Genomic DNA, 18,559 nt, shown 5'->3' on the forward strand with positions numbered 1-18,559 from the left:
TTGTCAGAATGGGCTAGGTTATGATGTGTACAAAAACCCCAACATCCTAGCTACTTAAAGCATTAAAAATACATTTCTTACCCAATCCACATGTCTTTTGCAGGTCAGCACGGTTTCTGGTCTTAGAAGTCATTCAGGACTCAGATTTCATCCCATCACACAATCACAGTTAAGGGGAAGGAAAAGTAGAATTGAACACTGGCTATTAAATGCTTTCTCCTGAAAGTGACATACATTACTTTTATGCCAAAGCGAGTCATGCAGCCAAAGGTGGTGGGAAGTATGATCCTATCGCCTGCCCAGAAAGCTGAGAGCTGGAATATTTGCTGTCCAACACCAGTGATTACCACATCTATTAAGTGAACATCATGAGTCAAACTATGTGAAAAGGAAACAGGGAGATAAGGTACATAGCTAGAGCTAAGTTACAACAGGGGGTAGAATGTGATGAAAGCAGCAAGAGACAGATAAAATGCTGAGGGAATTCAGGGGAAGGCAAACTTACTTCTGGCACCAATGGAGAAGCAACTATAAATAGTTACTGCTTGCCTAGAACTATCTGACACATCTGGAAGACAGTTCCACCTAATTAACTCAGAGGCTAGCCTTGAGAAACCAGATCTCATCTCTATTATAGAGTACAAATTGCCACTGCACGCATCCTATAAAAATGCAGAGTACAATATATACTAAACTCACACATAAACTTTGAGGGTAATTTTGTATAAATTGTCTTTTTAAACCACTCACTCTGAGAGAATAAAACAGCCATCTCTGAACCAGTCATCAGATCACCCAGACCATTTTAGTACCTCAGAAAAGGGGCAAGGAAGGAAGAAACCTACAATTACTAACATGCACTGTTCTGGAAACCTACAACAGAACAAGAAATGCAATGAAAAAACATATATCAAAAAGACAATTTCAATTTCCTAAGCAAAATCTTGTGACATTATTGAGACACTGGTTGGTTGAGAGACCTCTTTTGCTCTCATAGGCTCCCACGGCCATTTGGAAAGGAGCTAGTTGTATCTGGGAATATTTTATATATTACAGAATTGTGAGATTAATGGATTTTAAAGTATCAAGGAATGTAGAACTTGTGGATACCACCTTCCCAAGAATAACTCATGAAAGACCTGTCCTCATGTCTGCTTAGGTGGGTGGTTGAGTATCATAAACCTCAGAAAGAGATAAGTATACCTTGTAGAATACCTACTGATTTGTCGTATGTGCATAAGACATATCCCATTCTATCAATCACTAAAGGGAACATATCAGATATGCAAAACAACCTACAGAATTTCTCATGAAATACAGCCTTATTCCCACATCCTGACTGAGAAACCAAACGGCAGACAATTCTCTATTATACTGGGAAAAGGCAGGGTCACCAATGTATAATTCAGAAAAAAAAGAAAAAAAAAAACAATTTGCAAAGTAGCCACTAATCTACAAAAACTGTGCTACAAAAACTGTACCTCATTCTGTCAATCACTGAAGGTAAAAGTACATTAGATATTCATAATAATACATAGAATTTTTCATGAGAAGAGACCTTATTCCCAAATTCTTTTTTTTTTTTTTTTTTTTTTTTTTAGAAAGGATATTCTTTTTTTTTTTTTTTTTTTAAAGATTTTATTTATTTATTTGCCAGGGATTACAAGTAGGCAGAGAGGCAGACAGAGAGAGAGAGGAGGAAGCAGGCTCCCCGCCGAGCAGAGAGCCCTATGCGGGGCTCGATCCCAAGACCCTGGGATCATGACCCGAGCTGAAGGCAGAGGCTTTAACCCACTGAGCCACCCAGGCGCCCCCCCAAATTCTTTTCACAGAAAAAGCAAATATTAGATAATTTACCAGATCCTGAAAGCTTTATATAAATGTCAATATTATTATTCTTTAAAATGCAGTATATACTAGAATTGTTAATATACTTAACATAATTGTCAATAAGGTTATTAGAATCTACATAATATCACCATGAAATGGCTATAACACCTCTGATAACCTCCTGTAATTCAAACATAGTCACACATGAAACTATTAAGAACATCAGAATTATAGGACCAAAGCCCATTACTCTTCCAGTCTTTCACTGACTTTGACAGGGCATTAAGGGACACTGATCAGTTGATACTTTGTAGGTCACAGAGGGTATAAGATATAGTTTTGGGCTCTACTTAAGCAGAGAGAAAAGGTACATACCCATGAAAAGATAACAAGTTAAAAGAAGAGAAATCACTTTAAGTTGAGGTGGTCAAAAGACTTACAGGAAGCAAAAAGTGAGCTGACTCAAAAGGATTTCAATTGCCAAGAAGAAAACAGAAGAGCATTCTGGGAATAAATAAAAATTCAAAAATGTAAGATTGTGGAGAAACAATTGGATATCCATATGCAAAAGAATGTCATTGGACCCCTAATTCACACCATACACAAAAATTAGTGGGGTGCCTAGGTGGCTCAGTTAGTTAAGCATCTAACTCTTAATTTTGGCTCAGGTCATGATCTCAGGGTTGTGAGATCAAGCCCTGTGTTGGGCTCTGTGCTAAGTGTGGAGCCTGCTTAGGATTCTCTCTCCCTCTGCCCTTCCCCACTCTTTGTCTGTCACTCCCTACCTCTCAAAAAAAATTATTGAAAAATAGATAAAAAACATAACTATAAGAGATAAAACTAAAAAGTTCTTAAAAGAAAGTGGAGACGTAAATCTTCATGACCCTGGATTAGACAATGGCTTTTTAATTATGATAATAGGGACACATGCAAAAAAAAAAAAGAAAAAATAGACATATTGGATTTCATTAAAAATTAAAAACTTGTGTGTTTCATCATTAAGAAATTGAAATGACAACTCACAGAAGAAGAGAAAATATTGAAGCTCACATAACTGATTAGGGACTATTACATAGAATACATAAGCAACTCTTATAACTCAATAATATAAACACAAATTCATTTTGAGCATAGGCAAAGGCTATGAATAAGTATTTCTCCAAAGAAGATATGCAAATGATCAATAAACTGATGGAAAGATGCTTAACATCATTAGTCACCAGGGAAATACAAATCAAAACCACCATGTAATACCATTTCACACCCATTAGCATGGATATAATAATTTAAAAAAAAACAGATAATGACAAGGCAAGATAATAATAATGGCAAGAGTGTGGAGGAATTAGAATCCTCAGTAACTGCTGATGAGAATGTAAAGTGTGGTAGCTGCTGTGAAAAACAGTCTAGTACTTCCTCAAAAGGTTAACTACAGAGTTACCATATGACCCAGGATTTACACTCCTAGATATATACCAAAGAAAAATAAAAACACCAAAGTGTTTTTCACTTACCCAGGATTTACACTCCTAGATATATACAAAAGAAAAATAAAAACGTATACATGTATGAACATGTATTTATACAAAAACCTGAACATGAATATTCATAGCAGCATATTCACACTACCCAAAAAGTGGAAACAAACTATATGTTCATCGACTAATGAATGGATAAAAAATCTTATATTCATACAATGAAATATTATTTAGCAATAAAAAGAAGTATTGACACATGGCTATAACATGGATGAACTCTGAAAACATCATGCTAAGTGAAAGAAGCCAGTCACAAAAGACCACGGATGGTGTGGTTCCATTTACTTGAAATGACCAGAACAGGTGAATCTACAGAGACTGATAGTAGATTAGTAGCTTATAGAAGGGTGGGTGAAGGAGAGGAAGGGAATGACTGTTAATGAGCATGGGGTTTTTGGGGAGGAGGTAATGAGAATATTCTAAAATTGTGCTGACAGTTGCACAATTACTTAAATATAGTAAAAAACACTGAGCTATACACTTTAAATAGGTGAATTGCATGATTTTGTGAATTATATGTGAATAAAACCTTTTTTTTTTAATTCAAGGTGTGTTTGTAGGGAAACATAAATAGGCCATCTGACCAGATACGATAATTGATAGTAAAGGAATGGAAATGAAAACTAGAAAACTAAGTTGCTGCTATGATACGCTGAAAGCCCTTCAATGCAAAGAAAAGGAGTTTGAACTGTATCCTACTTTCCCAATTGATTACCTGAGGATAATAGACATAAAGAATCCAAAACCTAGTAAGTATCGCCATAATGACAGCTGCTCTCATTATTATCATTACTAAGAGGTCTCTGATAATTCTATGTTATGTATTCACCTTGCTTGGACCTCTAGATTAGCCTCTTGGGGTCTCGATAGTCTGAATTTTATGTGACCACTTGGGCTTAGCTCCCTCAAGGCAAGAGGTCCATCCAACTGAATTCAATTTCCTTGTGAAAATTAAAGATAACAGAAAACAATTTGATTTTTGAGACCCGAAAAAGCAGAAAATAATTTCAGAGCCTTGAAATTCTAGAGCACAATGTAATGCACAAAAGCAATATCCACATAGGTAAATTAGACTTGTAAGTTATCTTGATGTAATAGAATACCACTGGAATAATAAGTGAAAGACAAATTAAGCTCAGTAATGGCTACATTCACTAGAAATTACTTAGCCAGACACACATCACCAGTAGGAAACTGTTAGAGAATATTAGTGTGTGAAAGAGAGTGAGCCTTACAAGAACAAGGGAGAAAATGAAAGTCACCCAAGGTAACTATAATTTTTCCAGCTCTAATGGATCAGCCCTTTGAGCTACATGAAGAAGCATATAATTTTTTTCCACCCTTCTCTCTATTGAACAAAATAATTCAAAGTACGCATGTATTACGAAGTTCAGCATTTAAAGAGCACTGACATAGTATTAATATTAAAAATAAGCCAAGAGAGAAGACATAATTTTTCCTCTGGGTTTCTTACCTTTTCATTTAGGATCATGAGGGAGAGATAACTTTTCTGACCAACTTTTTAACTGTCAAGTAGATAATGAATATGTATGCAAACCATCAGAGTCACTAAAGGAACCCCCCAAATAAATTAACAAAGGAAATGGAAAACGGTGTTCTACCGTTGAGCAAACTATTTTGGTTCTGACTACTCAGCTTAGAATTTATTCCAGTTGTCAGTACGCATCTAATGATACCCAAGTTACTTCTTTTTTTTTTTTTTTTAATGTGTTCACTTACTTTACTAACACAACATTTACCATGTTATCACCATGGAATGTAAATTCAGGTTAGACAAGAAAACTTCACAACTGTAATAAAGCATTCTGGAGTATACCAAAGTTTGAGTATAATGTCTGACCAAACCTCCTTGTTTATAAATCATTAATCACTTCAACTATAGGTAATTTGTTAACATTTATGATTCTTACAGAGAAAATAAATAAACTTCATACATTTAAAAAGTGTTTTCCACTTACCTTTGCATTAGTACTTAGAATACACATCTCTGTTTCAAGATGACATTTAAAAATTATTCTAATACAACAGCAGCATAAATATAACTCTGCAATTACAGGAAAAGCTTAACTGGGATCCAGAGGTAAGTTATTCTCATGTTTACAAGTATGATTCTGAAATAAACACTACTTCCAAGCAGCTGTTATCAGCTTTTTAGCTTTGGTTTAAATACACATATTTTCAGTTGTGGGGAAACTTATAACATATTAATAATATTAATTATATATAAATATATAAACATTTCTACTTATATTAATTTATATAAAATTTATGTGAATATATATTATCTATAAATAAAATTCATATAAATATACAATTAATATAATATATTAATAATATTCCATGCACTGTGCTGAAAGGGTCAAGAGCCAACCAGCCCTAAAAACTGGAATACTCAATCAGTCTGCAAAACAGGCAGAAAAAAAGTTAAACAGGATTCCTACATAACATCAAGAGCAACTGGGAGTACTTAAGGATTGGTAAATTGTCCTCTTTATAATTAACTTTATCAGAAGAGTTTAAGAAGGAGCATATATTATCACTATCAAATACATTTGAAAGTGATGTGTTTCTTTTGTGCTAATCTGACTCCCTGAATGACCTAACTAAATAACTGGTCACTAGTAACTTTTGTTACCAGGCAAATCAAGCCTGCAAGAAAGGAAGCCAATATTTAAATTACCATACTGTTGTCTGACCCATGCAGATGATTTATTTTCAACATAAACATATAAACTATATATATGAGATACCTAACTAAAAAGCAAGCACCACCAACAAAATCAAGACCGCTTCTCTTCTTCTAAGGTTTAGGCTTTATCCAGAATTCCTTATACATGGAACAGCCCATAACAAGGGTCACTGCTCCCATAACAAAGTTTTGGGCTGCCACATGCATGTGGATTAGGTGAACAGACATTTTAGTATTCCCCCTTCTCTTCAGTTTATATAATCCATATGCAATGACTGCTGCAAACCCTGCTGTTCCAATGGGAACAAACGGTGCGTCTTCAGCTTTTCAAATAAATTTAGATCCCTGATCTTCACTGGACAAAGAAAGAGAAACATCTGTGCCTACTGACATAGTGACTGAAGACTCCTCCTTCCTAGAGTGCTGATAGCATCCAAGTTACTTTGAAATTCGGGACAGTTATCAATGAGTGAATAGAAAGTGAACAAAACCTCTAACATAAAGGGAGATTCTCCCACAGGGTAGAAGAGCAGATTTTCCCACAGCTGCAAGGACCAGTACTCCCTGGGATTCTGCAATGTCAGAACCTACTCAACTCTCTGCCCCTCTAGTTTCCAAGCAACCTCCTCTTCCAAGTTTGGTTCTGTCCCAAATGACACTACTTGAGGACCTAGCCTGGAATAAGAAATTAGTTGGCATTAGCACAGAATAACATGTGGTTCAGAAGAACTCTGAGTTGAAGAAAAAAAAACTAACTGGAGATTTCAAAACCACCATGGATAACCCACCTGTGATTAATCAAGTGGTTAAACACAGACAACCCATATGTCTATTACTTCTCTTTAAATGCCTGGAAATGCACGTGGTGACCTGAATTTCAGCAGTCTGCTCATGGAGCCCCTGGGTGGTCTTTCCACTGGCACCCTACCTGTCAATACATATACTGTCTTTTCTTTTGTGTTCACGTATCTTTAAAAGAAGGAGGAAAAGAATGGAGATAAAGGCATTATCTGCAAGCTATTTTGAGAACATGGAGTCTTTTAAAATTTATTTTTCTCTCATTTAAAAAGAAAAACTTGACTATATACTATGCCATATAAATTCCAAGCCCAGTTCAATCACTTCTCTTATTCAAATACAAATTATTTGTGTTTCTAATTATAATGGAAAGGGTACTTTCAACAAATACAGTCTTCCTCCATCTATTTATTTTTCCAAAATACAATATAATTCTTGCTACTTTCCAACATTTACCTGAATTGAAAAGGCAGGAAGTATCCCAGCCTTTGAGCCAAGAGAAAGCACCATTATCACCTATCCTTGTAGATCAGAAATAACCCCTCGAGATTTGAAGTTTCATTTCCAAACCACCTCTCATATAGAGCTTATTACCTGGTCGGAGGGAAAAAACTTCCATAGCCCTAGAACCTAAGCTTATTTTGTCTCTGAGCCAAACAAGACTACAGTTCCTAACAGAATGGCATAATAAGCAATCTTCTAAGAGCTACAGTCAGTAATTTACTAAAATTACTCCAAAAGACAGCATAGGAAGCATAAACCTTTTGCTAAGTATAATATTTCTCTTTCCAGGACTTAAGGAAAAGGGATTTAGAAATAAACTACTAGGTGGATTTAAAAATAAGAAAATTACAAATCTATTCAAGATGAAAATAAGCAACTGGCTAGAGTAAATGATGACCTTAATATGTTCAAAATTAATAGAAAGGAAAAGAAAAAGTAATAGGAAATTCTACGAATGGAAAATCTAGAGGCAAGTATATGCCTCCCAAGTGGAAAATCTAACATTAGACATTAAAACCTAGGCATTCTTTCTCTGGATGATCTTACAAATTATCCACAGGAATTCAAATATCAGAGGAAAAAAAACCCTGGCACATGAAAGTCAGTATTTGAATATATACTCTGGGAAAAGGAACAGCAAGAACATTCTTGCTGAATGGAATACAGCAGCGATTTATAGCTAACACATTTAGGATTATTATAAACTATTATTGATCAGGATTAATAAATATGGCCAAATGCTGAATTCCAAAATAAAATTTGGAAACATTCCAGAATCATTCTAAAATTGTGCATCCTCTGGAGGAGCATGAATATATAATCGAATACTGTTTGCCAAGAAACTGACAAAGATTCTAACATTCCTGAATTACTTTTATGAAGGATGACTTCTAGAGAAACCATAATAGGGCTATACATCTGAAATACATTTTTTAACACAGAAAAGGAGGGCATGTTTGCAAACCATATGCCTGATGGAATTAATTTTCAAGGTCCTGAAGGAAATTTATAGAAATTTTGTCAAAAAAAGAAAAAAAGTGGCCATAGGCATGTTTACTTAAAGAAACAAAACAAAACAAAAAAGATGTGGCTGGGCCAGCCATATTAAGTAGTCAGTAAAGTAAATTCTCTACTGTACTCTTTTTCCCTCAACTATTTTCAGACCTACAAGGTCCCTGGGTTTCATCTTTTCCCTAGTTCCCCATCAAAATGTTATTTGCAATATGGATCTAATATCACCGCTTTGTTCCTTAGGCCCTGTGTTGCTATTTTCAAAGGTCTCTGCTTTCTTTCCCATTACGGAATAAAAGATTTTGTCCTGGTTGAAGTAATTTCAGCATTCAGAGAGCAACTGGGGAAGTTATAAGGCTATTTTACCTTTGAAATCTTACTATTAAACAACTGCCCATCCTATTTTCCTACAAAGCCAGTCTTGCTATGGAAAGGTAACCCTCACATTTGAAACTGCTTCTTAAACTATTTCAACTCCATACAAAAGTGGCAGGTTCTCTTTTTCTTTTTACATCAATGTGCCTCCATCTTTTTAATCTGGTTGACCCCATTCAGTGACTGAAGAACACACTTCACAGTTTCTATCATCTCCTACCAAGAAGGTGTACGAGAATACGAAAGCATCCCTGTTGTTAATTCAAAAGAAGTTAGTGATCTGAGAGGCCCAGAGAGGGTCACCCTGGGAGAGGTGGTAAACCATACTGCACACATTGAAGAAATAGTGATTTCCTGGGATAAGCTTTCATGCGTTTCAGAAATCTTACTTCTCCCTTTGTCATTTTTCAGCAGGGAGGTAGAGCTGCCACAAATGTTTAGTAACTAAGAAGGCAATGGTCAAAAACTGAAATGCCTCAGCATTTTCTGTGAGCAGCTCACAGAAATAAAAGCCATGGACTGAGTGAGTGAGAAACAGTGAGTGAGATACAAAGAGGTAGCAAATTCCCCTAAAAGTGACATCTGTGACTCAGCTACATTGTGGCCATGCAACGTTGTCAAATCTTTTTTTTTTTTTTTTAAAGAAAACAGAAGTCAGATTTTCTTGTAAATTTTGTTAGCAACTACCAGTAATTCAAATTTTGAAAAACACTGACTAAGACAACTCTGGGTGAGTCAAAGTAAAGCCATCAGCTATCAGGGTGTGTCCCATTTGTCACCCATTTGGAGCCTCTTTTATATAGTTATGATCACCTGGTTCTATTTCCTGATGATTTTACCGAAGAGATTTTACCTACAGAACCCAGAGAAATGAAGTAATATGATGGTTAATTTTATGTGTCAACTTGGAGGGTGTTTGGGATGAGATTACCATTTAAATCCATGAATCTGGGGTAAAGCAGGATGCCCTCCATAATATGGGTGGGACTTACGCAATCATCTGAAAAGAACAGAGTGGCCTCCCTGACCTAGAAGACTCCAGAAGATTGCTGTGGGACTTTGTCCTATCAGCTCTCATGGGTCCCAAGCCCACTGGCCCACACTACAGATTTTGGACACAGCAGCCTCCACAATCACATAAACCAATTCTTTATGATAAATCTTTTTCTACATATATACACCAATCCTTTTGGTTCTGTTTCTCAAAGAACACTGACTAACACGAATAATTTGGCCAAAGTCACATAGCCAATTTGGGGGCAGGTAGGGGGGAAGAACTGTTCTAACTCTGCCCAGAATATATTCCAGTATACTGTGCTAGACCAGTAATCCTGGTGGAGTGAGAGAAGACATTACAGATATGCCTATGTATGTATATCTATATACATTATAAAAACCTGAGACAGTATGTTTCAGAGTATAATTGCAGCACTGCAGAATCATGTAGACGCTTGTTCATACGCAGATTCCTAGGTCTAGCTCCAGATCTATTGAATCCAGGTCTCCAGGATGGGGCCCAAGAATCTGCATCTTGAAAGTTCCTTAAGATTATTCTAATGCACACTGAAATTTGAAAACAGTGAAGTAATTAAGAGGCAATACAGATTAGTGTTTAAAAGCATGGATTCTGGAGGCAAATTCCCTGGGTTTGAAGCCCAACCCCACCACTTATTAGCTATGTGAGTGACCTTGGGCCAGTGATAGAGATGATGTGAGGATTGAAAAAAAAAAAATGTTGTAAACACTTACATGTAATTAGCATTTAATTAATGGCAGCAATTACTACTAAACTCTCATCACAGGTGTTTTGGCACAATTTCAGTATCATGCTAATCAGTATTTATAGTGATAAGCACAGTGGCACTTTAAGATGTTGAATTACTTTCTTTTTTTTTTTTTTAAGATTTTATTTATTTATTTGACAGGCAGAGCTCACAATTAGGCAGAGAGGCAAGCAGAGAGAGAGGAGGAAGCAGGCTCCCCACAGAGCAGACAGCCTGATGTGGGGCTTGATCCCAGGACCCTGGGATCATGACCCAAGCCAAAGGCAGAGGCTTAACCCACTGAGCCACCCAGGCACCCATTGAATTACTTTCTAAAGCAAAGATCAATGTGGTTAGATGCTGAGTGTTTCATTTTATGCAAATTCTTTGTAACTGGTGATTTCTTTGTAACTGGTGATTCTTTGTAACTTTGGTGATTTGTGTATAATATTTATAATAACTCTCTAAAGATTAAAACATTTGATTAGTCTGAATACCACATTTGACTATAACACATAACAGAGAATCTGTTGTATATGTGCACCATGTAGTGTGAAGACAAATACTTTAAGTAGTATGGTCTTTCTTCAATCTACCGATCTCTTCTCTATTTCTGTAAGGGTTGATGTTTATTTTATTTATGTTTTAGCTCTCCAGTTCTTAGCTCAGACAGCCTCCATTATACTTATTCAAAATAAATTATTTCTTGAATTAAATTTTAACACTAACATAATGGCTTTGATCCACCATTCTTCCACTAACAAACTGTCATACTATCTAAAGAAAAATATACGTACAGTATTTTAAAAAGCAGGCTAGAAATAATATGGACTCATGGAATATTTAAGTGATCCCCATGCCCCCCTCAAAGTCCAATTCACTTATATTTTAATCTTTTATCCCCCCAAACTCTTAACCAGAGAGAAGTTATAGCTAATAAACGGAACCTACCCAAATACAGGAGCTAGTACACAATTAAAGGGAAGCCATATGAGAGAAAATTGAGAGAAGCCAGAAATATGGAAGTCTTTTTAATCATTGAGAACTGTATACAAACTTGGGTCTCTTTGTGTATGAATTTGAGAAGGTCAAAAATTGTCTTCTAACAGAGTGGATCAGAGTGGATCTGCTTTAGGACAGCTTAAAACATGGGAAATATATTGCAGAACTTATGTGGCACAATTAAGGAATTAATTGAAAGTGAAAAATAAAAATAAGAGAAGTCAATAATTATGACTAGCAGGATTTGACTTAGAAGAGAGGGAATATGCCCAAGAAAATAAGTACATGGGCAAAATAAGGCTTTGGGTATAAAAACTGTTATTCTTCCATTTAGCACTTAAATCAGGAGGAAGAGCTCGCCAGAAGGGAGTCTCCTGGTTGTACAGAGGCAGAGAGACCAAGAGTGAAGTAGCTGTTCCCTATAGAGGAGATGATCTGAGAATAGGAGAACATCAGTAATCTGAGGACGAGATTCAGGACTAGAATACCAGTGGTTACAATTTATCAGCCTAAGGGCAGACTAGCACATTTACATGTACCCAGTATCACACAAAATTCACCAACTTCATGTTAGTGAGAGATTTCTAAATCAAAGAAAGAAGCAAGAATAAAGAAGCGGCAGGGGAAGGGGTTTTACCAGACCCTTCATCCACTGGCCCATTCAACTAGTAGTTGCCAAAGCTAATCCCATGCAAGGTACTGTTCAAGGAAAAAACAAAATGAAATCAAAATAAAACAAAAGACATGGTCTATGCCCCCACAAATTAGAATCTAGTCAAATAACAGAACATAAAGAATATGTATATAAGAAACAATAGTAACACAAAGGAATAATCATAATGTTTGAGTTTCAGTATTCTAGCAGAGTTAAAGGAAAGAAAGATTACTTTAATGGAAGTGAATTAGAAAGAATGAATGAATTTAGCAGTTTTTGAGAGGGCCTGGACAGTCAAGCTTGACTTGATTATAAGATGGAAGGAAGCCAAAATATAAAGAAGCAACACAAGCAAATGCCTATGGAGGAAAAAACAGAAGAACAACCAAGTAAAGCAAGTAGTTGAATCCACTAGGACACAGAGTACTGGCTAGAAAGTTATGGGGGACAAGGCTGGAATCCAACCTGACCATCAAGGATCTTCAGTGCTAAGCTACATTGTTTGGGTTTTATTTGCTAGACAATAGGAAGCCACTTAAGGCTTTAATCTGATTGTAGCCGTTTGCTCTAACTGGTACAAAGTAGTATTTAGAAAAGGGTGAGAGCCAGAAGAAAAGCAAGGTGACTCCTACAATAATCCAAAATAAATGCCTAAATTAAGGAAATGGGTGTAGGCATGGGAAGGAAAGGATTAACGGAAGTGGTACCTGTTCCTAAAACGTAGAATGTTCTGATATTAATTAGCAGATACACCTAGAAAATGAACATTATATATATATAAAATGATATGGGGGAATATATATTTTTTTTCCCATAGGAATTAGAAACCGATCCTATTTTTAGTATAGAATTCTTGACATGCCATTCCAAAATCCTTAAGATATTTCTCAAATATAGCAAGATGGTGGAGGAGTAGGAGACTGAAATATCATCAGGTCCCAGGAGTTCAGCTAGATAGTTATCAAACCATTCTGAACACCTACAAACTCAACAGAACATAGAAGAGAAGAGCAGCAATTCTAGGAACAGAAAATCAACCACTTTCCAGAAGGTAGGACATGGAGAGCAAAAGGAATTCTCCAGAATCTGAAGCAACAGGAAGATAGACTACAGGGGGAGGGGCCAGCTCCTGGCAAGCAGTAGAGCAGCAGAGCACAAAATCAAAACTTTTAGAAGTCTGCTCCACTGAGGGATATCGCTCCAGAGGCTAAGCGAGGCATGGACCCCTCACCGGGATAGTGTGGTCTCAGGACCCACGGGGACACAAAAAGACCAGAGGTGCCTCAGTGTGCCAAAGTTCCCAGGTACCAGAGCAGGGAAGCTGGCCACAGAGACAAAGCCAAGAAATGGGCTCTCAGCTCATGATCCAAGGCCATCCCTTTTCGAGTAGGGACCCAACAAGCAGCAGATCCAGGGAGACCCTCTCCTACTCCTCTGAGAGGAGCGGCGTGGGAGTTCGTGGCAGGAATCTGCTGGGTTTGGAGACTCCAAGCGAGGCTGTGCACCAAAGACAGAGACGCTTGGTCACAGGCTGAGTAAGTTCCGGGTTACAGCCAGAGACCAGGGAAACGGGAGGGATTGACTGCTTTTCTCTGAGGGAGCACTGAGGAGTTGGGCCCCAAGCTCTCAGCTCCTACAGGCTGGAGATTGGGAAGCCACCATTTTCACTCCCATCCTCCAAACCTCTACAGAAAGCATTCAGGCAACAAAAGCTCCCAAGAGTGAACCAGAGCATATTACTTAGCCTGGCCCCTAGCAAGTGCAGTGCAATTCTGCATTGGGCAAAAACATTTGAGAATCACTGCAACAGTTCCCTCTCCCAGAAGATCAACAAGAATATACAGCCAAGATCAAGTTCACTGATCAATGAGAACTGCAGAACTCCAGAACTAGGGAAAACGACACATAGAATTAATGGTTTTTTCCCCATGATCCTTTAGTCTTTCAAAGTTAATTTTTTTTTATTTTCTCTTTTTTCTTATTCTATTTTTTAATTCTTCCTCTTTCTTATTTTAACATTTTTAACTATTTTATCTTATCAATACCTTTTTAAAAATCTTTTTTAATTTTCATTGTTATAATCATATTTTATCCCTTCATTGTATTTAACTTTATTTCTTCTATACATATAGGTTTCCTTTTCTTTAAAATTTTGGGATACAATTTTTCTAATAGATCAGAATATACCTTATATCTAGCACATAGCTTTGTTCTAGTCTCAAGCCTGATCATATTCTTTCCTCTTTTTTTCTTTTTTCAAACAACTTCTTATGTTATCAATTCCTTTTTTAGAATTTTTTTTTACTTTTCATCTTTACACTCATATTCCATCCCTTCATCATGTTTACCCTTATTTTTGTATATATACATGTTTTTCTTTCTTTAAAATTTTGGGAGGTAGTTTCTTCTAACAGACCAAAATACCCCCAAAATCAAATATGTGGCTCTGTTCTTTCACCAGTCTAATGAATAGTTTTTTTCTCTTTTTTACCCCTTTCTTCTCCCCCCAGGTTTCGGATCTCTTCTGATATGGATAGTGTATATTTTTGGGGGGTTGTTGTACTATTTTAGTATTTTGTTCTCTCATTCATCTATTCTTACCTGAATAAAATGACAAGGCAGAAAACTCACCACAAAAAAAAAAGAACAAAAAGGCAGTACCAACAGCTAGGGACCTAATCAATACAGACATTAGTAATATGTCAGAACTAGAGTTCAGGATGATGATTATCAAGGTGCTAGCTGGGCTCAAAAAAAAACATGGGAGATATTAGAGAATCCCTTTCTGGAGAAATAAAAGAACTAAAACCTAACCAAGTTGAAATTAAAAAAAAAAAAACTATTAATGAGGTGCAATAAAAAACAGAGGTTCTTGCTGCTAGGATAAATGAGGCGGAAGAGAGAATTTGTGATATAGAAGACCAAGCAATGGAGAATAAAGAAGCTGAGCAAAAGAGAGACAAACAACTACTGGACCATGTGGGGAGAATTCAAGAGAAGAGTGATACCATAAGACGAAACAATATTAGAGTACTTGGGATCCCAGAAGAAAAAGAAAGAGAGAGGGGGGCAGAAGGTAGCTTGGAGCAAATTATAACAGAGAATTTCCCTAATTTGGCAAAGGGAACAGGTATCAAAATCCAGAAGGCACAGAGAACCCCTCTCAAAATCAATAAAAAGAGGTCCAAACCCCATCATCTAATAGTAAAACTTACAAGTCTCAGTGACAAAGAGAAAATCCTGAAAGCAGCTTGGGACAAGAGGTGTATAACATACAACAGTAGAAATATTAGATTGGCAACAGACCTATCCACAGAGACCTGAAAGGCCAGAAAGGACTGGCATAATATATTCAGAGCACTAAACAAGGAAAATATGCAGCCAAGAATACTATATCCAGCTAGGCTGTCACTGAAAATAGGAGAGATAAAAAGCTTCCAGGACAAAGAAAAACTAAAATAATACGCAAACACCAAACCAGCCCTACAGGAAATATTGAAAGGGATCCTCTAAGCAAAGAGAGAGCCTAAAAACATTACACCAGAAAGGAACAGAGACAATATACAGTCACAGTCACCCTACAGGCAACACAATGGCACTAAATTCTTGTCTTTCAATTGTTACTCTGAGGGGTACCCAGGTGGCTCAGTGGGTTAAGTCTCTGCCTTTGACTCCGGTCATAATCTCAGGGTCCTGGGATTGAGGCCTGCATTGGACACTGCTCAGCAGGAATTCTCCTTCCCCCTTTCGCTGCTTGCCTCTCTGCCTACTTGTGATCTCTCTCTCTCTGTCAAGCAAATAAATAAAATCTTAAAAAAAAAAAAATAGTTACCCTGAATGTAAATGGGCTAAATGCCCCAATCAAAAGACATAGGATATCAGAATGGATTAAAAAAACACAATACCCGTCAATATCCAGTCTACAAGAAACTTATTTTAGATCCAAAGACACCTCCAGATTTAAAGTGAGGGGGTGGAAAACAATGTACCATGCTAATGGACATCAAAAGAAAGCTGGAGTGGCAATCCTTATAGCAGACAAATTAGCTTTTAAGCCAAAGACTATAATAAGAGATGACAAAGGACACTATATCATACTTAAAGGGTCTGTCCAACAAGAAGACCTAACAATTTTAAATATCTATGCCCCTAACATGGGAGCAGCCAATTATATAAACCAGTTAATAACAGAGTCAAAGAAACACATCAACAATAATACAATAATAGTAGGGGACTTTAACACCCCCCCTCACTGAAATGGACAGATCATCTAAGCAAAAGATCAACAAGGAAATAAAGGCTTTAAATGACACACTGGACCAGATGGACATCATAGATCTATTCAGAACATTCCATCCCAAAGCAACAGAATACACATTATTCTCTAGTGCACATAGAACTTTCTCCAGAATAGATCACACCCTGGGTCACAAATCAGGTCTCAACCAGTACCAAAAGACTGGGATCATTCCCTGCATATTTTCAGACAACAATGCTTTGAAACTAGAATTCAACCACAAGATGAAAGTTGGGAAAAACTCAAATACATGAAGACTCAAGAGCATCCTACTAAAGAATGAATGGGTCGACCAGGAAATTAAAGAGGAATATTTTAAAAATTCATGGAAACCAATGAAAATGAAAGCACAACAGTTCAAAATCTTTGAGGCATAGCAAAGGCAGTACTGAGAGGAAAATACATAGCAATACAAGGCTCTCTCAAGAAACAAGAAAGGTCTCAAATACACAACCTACCCCTACCCCTCAAGGAGCTGGAGAAAGAACAGCAAAGAAAGTCTAAACCCAGCAGGAGAAGAGAAATAACAAAGATTAGAGCAGAAATGAATGAATGAAACCAAAAGAATGGTAGAACAAATCAATGAAACTAAGAGCTGGTTCTTTGAAAGAGTTAATAAGATTGATAAACCCCTGGCCAGACTTAGGCAAAAGAATAGAGAAAGGACCCAAATTAATAAAATCATGAGTGAAAGAGGAGAGATCACAACCAATACCAATGAAATACAAACAATTATAAGAACATATTATGAACAATTATACACCAGCAAATTTGACAATCTGGAAGAAATGGATGCATTCCTAGAGACATATAAACTACCAAAACTGAAGCAGGAAGAAATAGAAAACCTAAACAGACCCATAACCAGTAAGGAGATTGAAGTAGTCATCCAAAATCTCCCAACAAACAAGAGCCCAGGGCCAGATGCCTTCCCAGGGGAATTCTACCAAACATTTAAAGAAGAATTAATACCTATTCTCCTGAAACTGTTCCAAAAAATAGAAATGGAAGGAAAACTTCCAAACTCATTTTATAAGGCTTGCATTGCCTTCATCCCTAAACCAGACAAAGACCCCATCAAAAAGGAGAACTACAGACCAATATCCTTGATTAACACAGGTGCAAAGATCCTCACCAAAATACTAGCCAATAGGATCCAACAATACATTAAAAGGATGATTCACCAGACCAAGTGGGATTTATTCCTGGACTGCAAGGTTGGTTCAACATCCGCAAATCAATCAATGTGATACAGTACATTAATAAAAGAAAGAACAAGAACTATATGATACTCTCAATAGATGCTGAAAAAGCATTTGACAAAGTAGAGCATCCTTTCTTGATTAAAACTCTTCATGGTGTAGGGCTAGAGGGTACATATCTCAATATCATCAAAGCCATCCATGAAAAACCCACAGCAAATATCATTCTCAATGGGGAAAAAACTGAGAGCTTCTCCCCTAAGGTCAGGAACATGGCAGGGCTGTTCACTCTCAGCGCTGCTATTTAAAATAACACTAGAAGTCCTAGCCTCAGCAATCAGACAATAAAAAGAAATAAAAGGCATCTGAATCAGCAAAGAAGTTAAAGTCTCACTCTTTGCAGATGATATGATACTTTATATGGAAAACCCAGAAGACTTCACTCCAAAAGTGCTAGAACTCATACAGGAATTCAGTAAAGTGGCAGGATATAAAATCAATGCACAGAAATCAGTAGAATTTCTATACACCAACAGCAAGACAGAAGAAAGAGAAATTAAGGAGTCGATCCCATTTACAATTGTACCCAAAACCGTAAGATACCTAGGAATAAACCTAACCAAAGAAGCAAAGAATCTGTACTCAGAAAACTATAAAGTACTCATGAAAGAAATTGAGGAACACATAAAGAAATGGAAAAACATTCCATGGTCATGGACTGGAAGAACAAATATTGTGAAAATGTCTACACTACCTAGAGCAATCTGCACATTTAATGCAATCCCTATCAAAATACCAGCAACTTTTTCCAAAGAAATGGAATAAATAATCCTAAAACTTATATGGAACCAGAAAAGACCCCGAGTAGCCAGAG

At 36.7% G+C, this 18,559-nt stretch overlaps 1 protein-coding gene and 1 pseudogene across 2 annotated transcripts in view; both read right to left on the reverse strand.

The window, feature by feature from the left end:
- PLCL1 (phospholipase C like 1 (inactive)) overlaps positions 1-18,559 on the reverse strand; it is a 353,093-nt gene that overhangs the window by 186,875 nt on the left and 147,659 nt on the right. The gene's annotated exons all lie outside the window — the stretch shown is intronic.
- LOC308340121 (HIG1 domain family member 1A, mitochondrial-like) lies at positions 6,190-6,477 on the reverse strand (annotated as a pseudogene). Its single transcript has one exon. The product of its transcript is annotated as an HIG1 domain family member 1A, mitochondrial-like (transcript).

Source organism: Martes martes, assembly GCF_963455335.1.
Source record: "Martes martes genome assembly, chromosome: 3".
NCBI classification, from domain to species: domain Eukaryota; kingdom Metazoa; phylum Chordata; class Mammalia; order Carnivora; family Mustelidae; genus Martes; species Martes martes.